Here is a 15,557-nt window from a genome sequence, read left to right as displayed (position 1 = left end):
TCATTCAGTGAGTGTTATTGCAAATGATTTTGACCAAATATTTCCGTGTTGAAAATCAATAATATTCAATCGCAGATGATTGAACTAATTCAGTGAACGTAACAAGTGTGGAAAACCCAATTGCAATTGAGTGACCATATAATCAATCATATCCAATTGCAAATGGTAATTAATCATCATATAGTTCAGTGAGTGTTGAAATCGGCCATTCATAATCAAACACTTAATGCTTAAGCATGCAGTTGATTGCTATTAAAAAAGAAAAACCATGAAAAAAATTAACAAGTTTATCGAAGCATAAAGATTTTAAAAGATTATGCCAACAACATAATCGAAAGTGCAAATAACAAATATAATAAATTCTTTGAATTAAATTAGCAAATAATCATAATTTCATATCATAGTGGTTGTGATGATGCCAATGAGCAAAGGTTAGAACAAAAAACAAAATTGAACTTCACCTTAATTTGACAAGTCTCTGCGTTATAATGCTTAATACACCATAGGACCTTTTATTTCAATGAGGAGAATTAGACAATACATTCATAGGATATACATAATACTTGTTCGTTTTTATTTATGCAAAACTCAATACAAGTACCATCCGTTACATTTACTAATATTCTAAAATATTATATAGCTGACAAAGATCTCCTCGGTGTTCTCTTTCGGTCCCATCTTTAGTATTTTCCGTGTCCCATCTTCTGTCTCATCTTTGGTTTTCTTACAGAAGGTTGAAAGTGGATTGAATTCTGCAAAATCAATGACATAAAATCGACAACTATCAAAAACACACGTCAACCGGATTTGTTATTAATGAGAAAAAAAATTAAAATGTCCCAGATTGAGGAGTGTCTACGATGTTAGAAGCACACCAAAGATCAGAAGCTTCAGAGAGTTAACTTAGAAGCTACATTCTGTGGCTCCTTGTACATTCTCTGAAAGTGCAATCTTAAGTCAAGGGCAAAGCCACTAAAGGAAATTCCTATTAGATTCCTCGTCGATTGTAAGGAACACAAATATGCAGCGAAGGAGAATAGATAATTTACATGCTTCAAATTAAGTGTTGCAACAAGCAAATGTGGAGTTGTCTCTACAATAAGGCCGAATTCATTGCTCATTGGTTTCTTCTGGAGCTGGCTCAGAAAAGAGCCAGAGCCACTCGTGTTAAATTTCAAATAATTCCTATCAGATTCCTTGCCAACTGTAAGGAACACAGGTGAAGGAGAATACATAATTTACATACTTCAAATTAACTCTTGAAACAAGCAAATGTGGAGCTGTCTGTACAATAAGGCCAAATTCATTGCTCTCTGGTTTCTTCTGGAACTGGCTCAGAAGAAAGAGACAGAGGTAAAAAAGATTGCAGTTACGGGAGATCCTAAATTGGTGATTGTCAATTGATTGGACCAAATCGTGGAGCTAAGGTCAGTCAGCAACATCAGTTGAGACCATCTTACGAGACATTTATCAGTTTTCTCGGTCCTTTGAATGGATTTCATACTGCCATATTCTTCGTGAACATAATGAAAAAACTGATGCTCTGTCCGAAGAAGCTCCCTTGCTGCCGAGCAGGTATGTTTTGCCTTTACGAATTCAGTGACGGAGAGGAGATAGAGTACATAGAAACCAGAGTCTGATATGTCATAGTTCATGTTGATAAGAAGTCCATGGTTTTTCAGTTCTGTGTATTTTTTACGAGGTAACGAAGGAGGGATATAGTTAGATTGATAATATTTTGTTGCTGCTTAAATGTATGTATTCGCAAAGATTTTTTTCTTTGAAAAAAATGTAGGATGTATTCAAAAGAAGAATATGAAAAGATTTTTTCCTTTAAGAAAAATGTAGGGTTGTTCGTATTAACTGTAAAGTCAATTGGTATTAGGATCATATATCATTCTCAAAATGAAACATATCTAAAAAATCAGATGGGTTAACTTTTCCCATAATCTCTAGGCTAAGAAAAATGACAATATAATTCTTTCCATTTCTACCATCTCCCTTCGCTAAGAAAAATGACAATATAATTATTTCCATTTCTACCATCTTCTTGCAGATTTTCTATTTTTGGTAGAATTAAGTTCAAATATAAAGAGAAATGTTTCGAGCTGGGAGGTTTAGGTCAGCCATTTAATCAGTTTCAACATATAAACAACAAAGCCCTGTAAGATGGCTAAAAACAGATAATTTGTTTAGATAGAACCAGATACGCTTTAGGTTTTACCAGGAAGTAACCCTCCAAAAACACTAAATGCAATCAATGTTGATGTATGTCGATTTGAACACATAAAGGAAGCTCAAAACTTAAGCAACCATGTCAACTTGCAAGATTAAATGTATAATAGTGCTAGAATATGGACCATGAAGACAACCTATAAGAGCAACATTTTTATCATTTTACTCGTAAAAATTTCCTAGATTTCGATATTATATTTTAGCATATTTCAATGTTTCTAATTACGGGAGAGCATGTGGTAATAGGAGCAGGAGCGTCAAGGATGAAAGCAACTATTATGCATAGCAGTACAGTCATTTCCTTTGTTAGAAAGGGTTTTCATATAGTATGGCAGGTCTCAGTGCATATCGTGAGGGCATAGAGAACATGGAACTCTACAGTCTACAAGTGATTCCTTATGAAAAAATTATACCCTATACTTATGTGGCACAATCTATCTCTGTTGTTATGCAGATGTTACTCCAGTCATGCTGTGAATAAGGGGATACTTATCGACACCAGAAATCATGACATTCTCGCTTTTAACTTTTGTAATTATAACTGTAAGTTTTGAAAAAAAATCTTAATTTTGTATTTTATTTCCGCGCATCAATATAAGCCTGAATAATTGCCACTTGACCTTAAAGTGATCGACAAATCCTACACCAATGCCGCCTCTTTCAGGTTTCTTTGCTTTTCAATCTTTTATTTCAAGAGGTTGCTATTCTAGTGCTTACTCTTCCAGATTTCTTCTCTTTTATTTCAAGAGGTTGCTATTCTAGTGCTTACTCTTCCAGATTTCTTCTCTTTTATTTTAGAGGTTGCTATTCTAGTGCTTCCTCTTCCAGATTTTTTCTCTTTTATTTCTTGTACTCCAGATTTCTAGTGCTATTTTAGTGTTTCCTCTTCAGATTCCTTCCCTTTTTTTTCCTCTTATTTCAAGGGATAGGATAGTAAAGGAGTTCACTGGGCATAAAAGGATGGTGTTTCTATTTATAAAATTATCATGGAGTTTTTCTTTTGGGATCCCTTTACAATTCAAGTGTTAAGCATTATTAAATGTGGGAATTAATATGGGAATGTTGCAAGGAAAATTTTATGGGTTAATATTCACTAATGTACTAATTTTTCATGGTTTTTTTTCGATATTATATTATATATATATTAAAATTTAAAAAAAAATGACTAATTTCCATCTTTTTTAAAAGTGATTCACTTAAATTTTATACTATGAAATTATTTTATCCTAAAAATTATGAGAAATTTGAATAATTTTAAAAAATATTGCCAAACATTTTATAGTTTGCTAGTGACTAGTAAAATGAGCTAAAATTTCTAAACTTTAAAACAAATTTCCATCCTCAAAAATTTTAGCGGAAAATTAGTATCCACCCTCAAAATTTCTCGCGGAAAATTAGTAGAGCCACAAATTATAACATTTAGAACATTTAAATGGCATTAACCACGATGTGGCTCGTGCGCTGCAGAATGTTAGTTCATCACCACTACTACATAGCATAGTAAAGAGCAGTAGTGTTTCCATACCATCACTCCTTAACAATGCCTTTGAGAATGTGTTAATGGGCTCAGAGAACCTCCTTCCCTAAGTACACTGGTTAAAGACCATGAATGCACCTCCATGGACTGAACACTCAAATTGCACAACTCCCGTGCAAAGTCAGTAGAACCACAAATTATAACATTTAAATGGCATTAACCACGATGTGGCTCTTGCGCCGCGGAATGTTAGTTCATCACCACTATCTACATAGCATAGTAGAAAGCAGTAGTGTTTCCATACCATCCATCCTTAACGATGCCTTTGAGAACACATGTTAATGGGCTCAGAGAACCTCCTTCCCCAAATACACTGGTTAAAGACCATGAATGCACCTCCATGGACTGAACACTCAAATTGCACAACTTATGATCATCGTACATATCTAACTACAAAATTCCTTACTGGAAAACCAAAATACGAACACAAGGTAACGTTGGAACTCCAGCATCTAACATGTCTATCTAGATTCTAGCCCCCTTATTAAATGAACTTGCAAGCAAAGTCCGAAAAAGTAACTTTTCCAAAGGAACCTTCCAACTATTGTTCAAGGTAAATATATCTTTAATTTTGAATATATGATACTTGTCAAAATGCTAAATTACTGCTGTTAGCCCCACCTACTTAAAAAGAAGGGCCGAAAATGAAAAAAAAAAAGTGCAGAAAATGTGACAAAATCCAAATCCATTAACAACCCCCTTAAACAACAAAATGTGATCGATCTCTATACTACCGTGACAGAGAACTGCCGCCCAAAACAACAAACACTCTACAAAAAATCACTGAACAAACCGAAAATGCCAAGAGAATATGGTATCAAATTAACACTGCAGAATTTCAGCGCAAAACAACAAATCACTGCATAAAATTCACCAAACAAACTGAACATGTCCAGCGAATATGATTATCAAATAGAAAGCCTAGTTATCAAAAAGTCAATTTATGATAACGAATGTCTGTCCTAATTCATAAATGGATTGAAATCTCACATTTGAGGGTTAATAGGAACACTTGAACTGATACAAAAGAAAACCATTAGTCTTTGTCGTAGAAAATGAAGGCTCAAAAACTGGAAAATCCATTATTCAGTAAAACCAATTTCGGGAATGAAAAACAGGCCAACAGAATATAGCATCAATGGGAATAAAATATTTTCCATATGAACGTACCATGAATATTTTTAAGATTTTAATCATAGATACCGAAATCTGAACATGTTTTACACACAAGACAACGTGATTTCTATTCAAATATTACTTCATGGACCGAGATGTCCACTTCTGCTGCAAACTTGTCATTTTGAAGCTCTAACTCGTGTTGTGCTCTGAAAAGGGATAGAATTTATCGACATCAAAGACCAAGATCCTCTCCTTTCAAGGGATGTCCTATCAAAGAAAATCACCTTTTCAAGGGATCAATAATAATAACGTAAACATTACCACCACTACTACAGTTAGTACTACTGAGTCCAACCGTGAAGGCAGATCTAGGGGTTCCAAAATTAATAACGAAATTTTGTGTTACACATGCAGAGAATCTAGTGTTATACCTGCAGAAAATCTAGGTGGAAAAAAAAAGTAAGATTGCAAGCTAATAACTAAAGATAGCAAAAAGATTAGAATACAATTTCTCTTTATATCTCTATATCAAAAAATGAAGTATAATACAATGATATATAGCCTCCATGAAGACATGTATCTAATACAACGATATATAGCCTCCATGAAGACATGTGTCTTGGTTGGGTGTCATAGTGCATAGATAACATCTCTCAAGTATAGGCCTAGTTAACTAGTTGTGTAAACTAGTTAACTAGTCAACTGAACTAGTAGAATCTCAGAGATAACTAGAGAATCAACGTGCATAGGTGGAATTGTACTTAAGTCAACTGATACCTAGTCCTACTTCACTAGGGAATCAGCGTGCAATCATCAGCGAACTATTTCATGGCTCACGCATGACTCCATAGTTGATTTGGGGTAGCATCGGATGTGCTCTAGCCATGAAAATTGATGGAGAGGCTAAAGCACATGAGATCTCCAATACTCATAAATGGTTTGGGCAGATTCTAAAAAGTTTGAGAGATATTAAAATAATTAATATTTTTAATGGAATCTCTAAGTCTAAACTTAAGGTAAAATAAAATATTAATGTGAATTAATATAAAACTGTGTTAGAAGGGTCCAAAAGTCACGGATCAAGCTAGAGTTAATCTTAGCCATTGATTAGGGACTTAATCTCGGCCGTTGAATTGTCAACGAGAAAAGTATGAAAGGAGGCTTGAGGGTCACTTGGAAAACACACCAAGTTGATCAAGATTTCGATTTTCTGGCGCAGGGTTTGCTGAGTAAGTCGAAAGAGTGATCAGAGTTGCAGCTGAGGGGCAGTGAATACAGAAGGAGAGAGGCAGAGAGGGTACCAGGAGAATCAACGCAGAAGCTGGGAGAGAGGGACGCAAAGCCAGCCAAGGCCCACGCAAAGGCAGCCAGGAGCTACAAAGTGCCTCAAAGAGCTAGCGTGGGTGATGTAGAGGCTCTAAAGGCTGACACGGTGCCTCCAGGGGTTGATGCGGGGGTTATTGGGCTGACGTTGGGCCAGGAAGGGCTGACGCAGTCCCTAGAGGCAGACGTTGGGGTTTTCATGGGGCGGATTAGCGCTGGGAGCTGTCGGAGTGTTTATCCAAGATTTCAGCCAGAATATCTGCTTCCGAGTAGAGAGGTACTACTGCCGAGATTATTTTTGGTTGGGTGAGTTGGTTTTGGCACCCAAATTGTATTCAAAAACTGCATAATAATAAACCCCTCTGATAGTTGCACCGGTTTTCCCGCATTGGGTTTTTCCGGGGACATTGGTCCAAAAACAACGATGTCACTTGTGTGCTTGTTTTGTTTCCTTCAGTTGATGATCTGTAATGTGTTTAGCATGTACTTGTATTTATTTTCAGTATTTACATGGTAAATAACTTGTTAATTAATCAGAACAAGTAGGCAGCAATAAATCAGAAAAGTACATGAAGGGTTTCTAACAGTTAGACTTAGAAATTCCAACATCCACTCATAATATAGAGAAGTAAAACTCATGCATGCATGACTCCACTCCATTACTCTAACTGCAATACAACTAAGTGTGACTAAATAGGAAAAATACATAGAGATGTTATACACCAATACCCCCCAAAGTTCAAGTAAGATGAAAAATTAGATAAAGTGGATCCAAGCAATATGTAGACATGTTAAGTACCCAATATACAATGCACCTAATCAAGAAAAAATAAGAGAAAAGAGCGAAAACCCAGTGGGAACAACCCGCCACCCCCTTAAATGCTATTAAGACAACTGCTAGGCAGTTATTGTTGCCTTCACACCAAGAAGATCTCAGAATGTTGAAAATCATTATTTTGTGAAGGGTTTGGTAAAGATACCTGCAATTTGTTCGTCGGAGGAAAAATATTGCAAATCAATGATACCATCGTGGATCATGCCTCGAATGAAGTGCATGCAAACTTTGATGTGTTTGGTATGTTTCCACGAGACTAGATCTCTACAAAACTTTGAAGTAATCTAGTTATCACACCAGATTATTGTTGAGCGATGGTACTATATACCAAACTGTGTGTGTAAAGTGTTGCAACCAGAGCTTGTGTGGTTGCATTCACTGCGCCACTATACAAATAGGCCCTAATCCAAGGCTAAAAACATAGCCTGAAGTGGAATTGCGATCTGTGCCATCACCTAACCAATCTGAATCTGTGTTTCTAGTGGTATCTAATGAACATCCTGCTACGTACTGGATACCATAATCTATGTTCCCCTTAACATACTGAAGAATTTTCTTGGTTGCTTTTTAATGGAGCTCATGCAGGAGGATACTACTCCAACAACATAGAAGATGTATAGCCATGAGTGAGTGAGGTACAAGCGACTACCCACCAACTACCTGTAAAGTGTACAATTTACCAATGATGTTTTACTTCCATCTTCTAGCATAATTTTGGATAACAAAGGTGTGGTTACTAGCTTGTAGTCAGTCATCTTGAATCTAGCAAGTTGATCACATGTATATGTTGACTGAGCCAATGTGATTCTTGAATTAGACTGATTAATCTCAAGACCAAGAAAGTGGTTGAGAATCCCCCATGGAGAACCTAACATGTAGAGCAGACTTTACAGCAACAATTGTTGAGGGTAAACTACATGTGATAAGTAAGCCATCTACATACAATATTATCAACAATAATGAATCAAATTGCCTCAACATATAAATATTTGGGTCAGACTTACAACGATGGAAACCCTAGGAGAGAAGGTAGAGTCCATCTTCGTGTACCATACATGAGGTGCCTATTTGAGGCCATACAAATACTAAACATATCCTTTCGGTTGCTCCATATAGGTCTCTTCATTAAGATCACCATGAAGAAATGCATTCTTCAAATCCATGTGGTGAACCTCCCACTTCTTTGTTGATGCAATTGCAAGAGATATCCTAATGGAGTCCATTTTTACCATCGGTACAAATGTCTCATCATAATCAATCCTGTGTACCTATGAAAAACGTTTGGACACCATCCTGGCTTTATACTTGTTGATCATTCCATTTGTTGGTCTTTTGGTTTTGTAGATCCAATTACAACGAACAAGCTTTCAACCTGCTAGAAGTGGAACCAAAGCCCATGTGTTGTTTGAAATGAGTGAATTGTATTCCTCATTCATTGTTGTTTCCCAAATGGGATTGCCTTGGTACACCTTTGGACACCTAGCTTTATACTTGTTGATCATTCCATTTGGTGGTCTTTTGGTTTTGTAGATCCAATTAAAACGAACAAGCTTTCAACCTGCTGGAAGTGGAATCGAAGCCCATGTGTTGTTTGAAATGAGTGAATTGTATTCCTCATTCATTGTTGTTTCCCAATTGGGATTGCCTTCAGCCTCTTCATAAGATCAAAAGCTAACACCACGTAGCAATGCATGGTTACGTAGTTGTAAGTGCATGCGGAGCTTCTTCCACTTGAGATATCATGGCAAGATCATCTAAGAGATCACTCATGAGGTGCCACTTCTGTGGCAAAGGTGGTGGAGAATTTGAATCTTGTCCATGTCATTTCGTAATAGACCCTTCTTGGACTTTTGTATCATGAAAAAGAAATTTATTTTTGAGTCAAAATAGCAATTTTGTCCCTCCTCACCAAGTTGGCCCTATCCTTGAGAAGTCGACCCAGTTAAAGGGAATTCAACCATGTGGAAGCAATATATATAGAGGCAGCTCAACTCATTTGAAGAAAACGCTCAACAAGTTCGATCTACAAGTGAAAGAGGTAGAAAAAGAAGAGCGAAGTGTAGGAGAAGGAAGGAAGAAGCTAGGAAAGACAAAATCGAAGTTTTGGGCATCTCTCTCTTACACGTGTGAAGTCTTTTGGGGTATATGGACAAGTAGCAGGGGGCTGAAATTCTGAAGTAGTTGCAAGTCTGTAATTCTGAAGTGTTAAAGCAAACGGTGCGCAGCGAAAATAAAAGACAAACACAGCATATAAAATCATACACAAATGACACAGTGGTTTAACGTGGTTCACCCAACCAATCTGGGCTACGTCCACCAAACATAGGCATCGGCAATCTTTATTATCAAACAGGAGATTACAAAATAATCAATTTCCTCACAAACTCTCACACCTCCCAATCTGTACACACATCTATTTTATAGCTCAGAGAATCTAATTGTCTCATAAATTCTCTTACAACAAATATAGGATGCATTAACTCTCTCCCAACAAAATAGAGCTAATATAGCAACAAAATCTTATTGTTGTCACCTACTGAGATTTTTGCCTAATTTATGAAAACCGAAAATCTCAACAATCTCCACCTTGACAACAATTAGCCTAATACCCTGTTTCTTTATTATTTATTTTTTCAGCAAGCCAAAATAAGCCAAACACCAACGCAGCTTCTCTAACAAAACTGGTTTCGTGAACATGTCTGCATAGTTTTCCTTTGTATGCACCTTTTCAAGAGAGACTCCCCTTTCAGTGATAACCTGTCTTACAAAATGGTACTTTATTGGTATATGCTTTGATTTACTATGATAGGCCGGATTCTTTGCCAAATGTATTGCACTTTGACTATCACAAAGTAACTTGATGTTGTCCTGTAACCTACCAAACTCACCAAGCAAACCTTTCAGCCAAATCGCTTCTTTGCAAGCATGAGAAGCAGCAATGTATTCTGCTTCAGTAGTGGATAAAGCAACAATGTTTTGTAGCTTTGACATCCAGCTAATAGCTCTACCTGCAAGAGTAAAGACATACCCTAAAGTTGACCTTCTCTTATCCAAATCACTTGCAAATCGGAATCAACATACCCGCAAACAAATTCACTACTCTTATTGTAAGTGCTACAATAACTACTTGTGCCTCTCAAATACCGAAGCACCCATTTCACTGCTGACCAGTGTTCTTTACCCGGATTTGCCATATACCTGCTGACCGGATTTGCCATATACCTGCTGACAACCCCAACTGCATGTGAAATATCTGGTCGAGTACAAACCATCACATACATCAAACATCCTACTACATTGGCATATGGAATTCGAGACATATAATCCTTTTCTTCATTTGTATTAGGACATAAACTGGAAGAAAGCTTAAAATGAGAAGCTAAAGGGACTGACACAGGCTTCACATTGTTCATACCAAACCTCAAGAGTATTTTCTCAATATACTTCTGTTGTGATAGCCACAGCTTACCATTGCTCCTGTCTCTGAAAATCTCCATGCCCAAAATCTGTCTTGCTGCTCCTAGATCTTTCATATCAAATGCCCTTGCCATCTGAGTCTTTAACCTGTTGATTTCTTCAATGCTTTTGCTTGCTAAAAGCATATCGTCAACATAAAACACTAAGATAATGAACATGCCATTACTTAATTGCTTAAAGTAAACACAATGATCATATTCACTTCTTATATATTTTTGACTCAACATGAAAGAATCAAATTTCTTGTACCACTGTCGAGGCAACTGCTTCAGACCATACAATGATTTCTTGAGCCTGCAGACAAATTTCTTATTGCGATGCTGAACAAACCCTTCCGGTTGTTCCATATAAATTTCCTCATCTAAATCTCCATGTAAAAATGCAATCTTAACATCTAGTTGCTGTAATTCTAAATCAAGCAAAGCGACTAATGCTAACACAATTCGAATTGAAACTATTTTAACAACTAGTGAAAATATCTCATGAAAGTCAATGCCTGCTTTCTGAGAAAACCCTTTTGCAACCAGCCTCGCTTTGTATATGTCCTCTGTATCATTCACACCCCGTTTCACCTTGAAAACCCATTTACATCCCACAGTTTTCCTGTCTTTTGGAAGTTCAGCCAGATCCCATGTGCCATTCTTACCTAAGGCCATCATTTCGTCCTTCATAGCTGCTTTCCATTTGCCACTCTTCGAACCTTCTATAGCTTCCTGATAGCACAGAGGTTCATCGTCATTAGCGGTAAATGCAACTGAAGTAACATAATCATCATACCTTCTCGGAGGGCGTTTGATTCTTGTAGACCTCCTTAAGGATGTTTCTGGTGCTTCTGGTGCTTCCACAATTGGCTGACTACCATCTGTAGGAACTTCTTCATGATCACCATCTGAGACCTGTTCATGATCTACATCTGAACCCTATTCATAATCTGATTCTGAAACCTGTTCATGACTAGTATCTGAACTATGGTCATCATGATTATCATTAGAAGCGCTGTCAAACTGAATGTGCTGAAAATCAGATACATCATCCTGTTTCAATTTATTATCTACATCTAACTGTACAAGAGAGGATTCATGAAACTTTACATCTCTGTTGATGATGATTTTGCGGGTAGTAGGATCCCACAATTTATATCCCTTTGTTCCATCACCATATCCAACAAAGATATACCTTTTTGACTTTGGATCTAATTTAGTTCGCTGATGTTTAGGCACTAGAGCATATGCATCACAACCAAACACTCTGAGTTTAGAATAATCACAAGGGTGACCTTTCCATACCTCTTGAGGAATCTTGCAACCTATCGCTGTAGATGGTGATCGATTTATCACATAACAAGCTGTAGCCACCGCTTCTGTCCACAATTCCTTCTGCAAACCAGCATTACTCAGCATACTCCTTGCTCTCTCTAAAAGAGTCCTATTCATGCGTTCAGCAACTCCATTTTGCTGAGGAGTATAAACAGTAGTCTTATGTCTCTCGATCCCTGCATCCTTGCAATAGTTTTCAAACTCCTTGGAGGTAAACTCACCACCATTGTCAGTTCTTAAACATTTTATAGTTCTACCAGTGATGTTTTCTACCAATGCTCTAAACTGCTTGAAAACTGTAAAAACATCAGACTTCCTTTTCAACATATAGACCCACACCTTCGTAGAAAAGTCATCAATAAACGATACAAAATATGACGAGCCACCATACGAGGTTGTAGGTGCTGGACCCCAAACATCTGAATGGATATAATCAATTATTCCTTTACTAGTATGTTTGCCTGTTTTAAACTTTTGCTTACTTTGTTTTCCAAACAGACAATGTTTACAGAAATCTAACTTTCCAGACTTTAGATTAGGAAGTAACTTGCGATCAGCCAAAATCTTTAACCCTCTTTCGCTCATATGGCCCAACCTTTGATGCCATAGGTGAATGGAACTACTGTCATGTTCAGACACCGTAGACACATGATCTGCCCTTGTTCTTCCTTCTAATTGAAATAGATTTCCTACCTTATTAGCTTTCATTACTAGTAAAATACCTTTGTAAATTTTCATTACTCCACCTTGAATTATAGTTTTATATCCATTTGTGTCAAGTGCTCCAAGTGAAATTAGATTTTTCCTTAAATCTGGTACATGTCTTACATCAGTTAACATTTTAGTTGTCCCATCAAACATTTGCAACTGTATACTCCCTATTCCCACAATATTAGATGTGACATCATTACCCATGTACACGACTCCATCATTAATTGATCTATACGTCTTAAACCATTCTCTATGAATACACGTGGTTTGATGCACCGGAATCTAACAACCAATGTTGATCATCATTTGACAAATTAACTGATAACACTTCGTCGCTCATACCTGAACCAGATGCCAAACCTGTATCTGTCGTGTTTGCTTCCTTCTTCTCTGTCGATGAAGCTTCTTTGGAAGTTTGTTGTCGCTTCCAGCAATCCTTCTTCAAATGCCCCGATTTGCCACAAAACCAGCACTTTACTTTACTCTTCTTCCCTTTCGATTTTGAACGCGAGTCGCTGTGCTTACCAGAGCGTCTTTCTCTAGAACGACCTCTAGCCATCATTGCCTCTGATGTAGAGGTGTCAGCATTCGACCTCTTCCTTGTCTCCTCGAACAACAAAGCTCCAACGACATCATCAAATTCAATGGTTTCTGATGAACTAAGACTTATAGAAGTAACAAAATGATCCCATGACTCAGGCAACGAGCACAATAAAGTAATAGCTTTATCCTCTGATTCAAATTTTACTTCTATACTTTCTAATTGCACCAGTAGAGTATTAAAAACATTCAAATGATCAGTAATCGATGTACCTTCCTTCATTCGCAAACTGTATAGCTGCCGCTTCAGGAGAATCCGATTTGTCAAGGATTTCGTCATGTAGAGCTTCTCAAGCTTCGACCACAGGCCTGCAGCTGTTTTCTCTGACACGATATTAAACAACACATCATCCGCCAAACACAGCCGAATAGCACTCACTGCTCTTTCATCCATCTCGGCCCACTCATTATCTGTGATATTGTATGGCTGTTTGGATTTGCCCAACAACGCCTTCGCCACGCCTTGTTGTACCAGCAGATCATGCATCTTTACCTTCCAGATCTCGAAGTTGTTTTTGCCATTAAACTTCTCGATTTCAAACCGAGCACTCTGAGTTTTCGCCATCTTGTATCGACCAAAAAACAATCTCCAATTCCAACTTTTTAACAAATAAAGTTAATATATATAAACAAAAAAAAAAATGTCGTTGCCTTATTACACTGTCGTTTCCTTATCATAAAATCTCTCTGCTGTTTAAATTTCAAATTATAATTAAAAACATTGTGGTTTTACCAAAAACAAAAAAAAAACAAAAAATGGCAGAAAATCAGAAAATGGACTTGACGCTTGCTTAACAACAGAAGATCCGCGCCAACTGAAAATCGATGTAAGTGTTGAAAATTGGCGCGTGTATACCTGTAGTTTCCGCGCCCATTAGACTCTTAGCGCGCTGGCGCGATTATTATCTTCGGGACTACGCCAATTAGCACGGCTATTCTAAAATTGGCGCGATTGTTGCTCAAGAGAACACGCCAATCAGCCAACACCCACCTTCCGCAGCAATTTTCTGAGTTTTCTTGGAAAAAATCACGCACCAGCTCCTCAACGTCTTTGACAACCTTCGAGGTTCGTGGATCATTCCAACATTGCATTCACTCTAACGCCAGCACCACCGCTCGGCCGGCACAACCACGCCGCTCCCGTTTTGCATACACAGCCACAGCGCTATGTTCAAACACGCAGTTCCTCCAGCAACGTGCCACGCCTGTTTCAATTCCGCCTGGTCCAATGCGCAGGCAACAGTTCCAACCTCCAGCAGATTTGGGCCCGCCACTCCTACGCTGCGCCACTCCTCCAACTCGCTCTGATACCACTTGTTAGAGCAAACGGTGCGCAGCGAAAATAAAAGACAAACACAACATATAAAATCATACACAAATGACACAGTAGTTTAACGTGGTTCACCCAACCAATCTGGGCTACGTCGACCAAACATAGGCATCGGCAATCTTTATTATCAAACAAGAGATTACAAAATAATCAATTTCCTCACAAACTCTCACACCTCCCAATCTGTACGGACATCTATTTTATAGCTCAGAAAATCTCGCTGTCTCATAAATTCTCTCCCAACAAAATAGAGCTAATATAGCAACAAAATCTTATTGTTGTACTGAGATTTTTGCCTAATTTATGAAAACCGAAAATCTCAACATGAAGTTGGGAGGCCGTACTTCTGATTTGAAGTTGTATTTGAGGAGCTGCCATTAGGAAGATTTCGCAAAGTTCGTCTACAAGAAGGGTTGACTTGGTGATTGGAGGAGTTCTTTGTCTAGGTCAAAAGGGTCTTAGATTGTCTCATCTTGATTTGAAATTTGAATCTACTAGTGGAAGAGCTTGACTGGGTTTTCCCCTTCATAGGGGTTTTAGCCCTAGCTGAGTGCCTTTATCTGGTGTCCTAGATCTTCATGTTTTATTTTGATGATTGTTTGATGAGAAGAAGATAAAAGAACATAAATAAAGTTAATAAGAATACAAAAATATCACAAGTGATTGTCAACATAAGAAAATCTTTCTGCATTTCTAATTTTCTAACACATCATCTCAAAGACCAACATCTAAAAGTGGCAAAGGTTGTGCAGCAGGTTCCTCTGGAGTTAAAAGTAGAGGATCTTTTTCAAACTTTACATTCCTTTCAATAAAGAGTTGTTCTGTGGCCGGAGCTAGCAATCTGTACCCTTTAACTCAATATGAATATTCCATGATCTACTCATTAGGTTTGAAATTTTGATCTGGAGGGCATGAAGAATCATCATCCTAAAGACCGACATTTGGAAGTGGCAGAGGTTGTGCAACAGTTTCCTCTAGGGTTGAATGTAGAGCATCTTCTTCAAACTTTACACTCCTCTCAATAAAGAGTTGTTTTATGGCAAGATCTAGCAACCTATACTTTTTCACTCAATT

At 37.5% G+C, this 15,557-nt stretch overlaps 1 protein-coding gene across 1 annotated transcript in view; it reads right to left on the bottom strand.

The window, feature by feature from the left end:
• Positions 1–551: 551 nt before the first annotated feature.
• Positions 552–15,557, bottom strand: part of LOC149150278 (cysteine proteinase inhibitor A-like) — a 36,242-nt gene continuing 21,236 nt past the window's right edge. The window contains exon 3 of the mRNA XM_089439758.1: positions 552–752. The gene's annotated coding sequence lies outside the window, so the exon portion shown is untranslated. The remainder of the gene's footprint in view (positions 753–15,557) is intronic.

This window comes from Pinus tabuliformis, chromosome 9 (assembly GCF_031772625.1).
Source record: "Pinus tabuliformis cultivar Carrire ecotype Pingquan chromosome 9, CPIR1, whole genome shotgun sequence".
Lineage (NCBI taxonomy): Eukaryota > Viridiplantae > Streptophyta > Pinopsida > Pinales > Pinaceae > Pinus > Pinus tabuliformis.
This window is presented reverse-complemented; position numbering and strand designations above follow the sequence as displayed.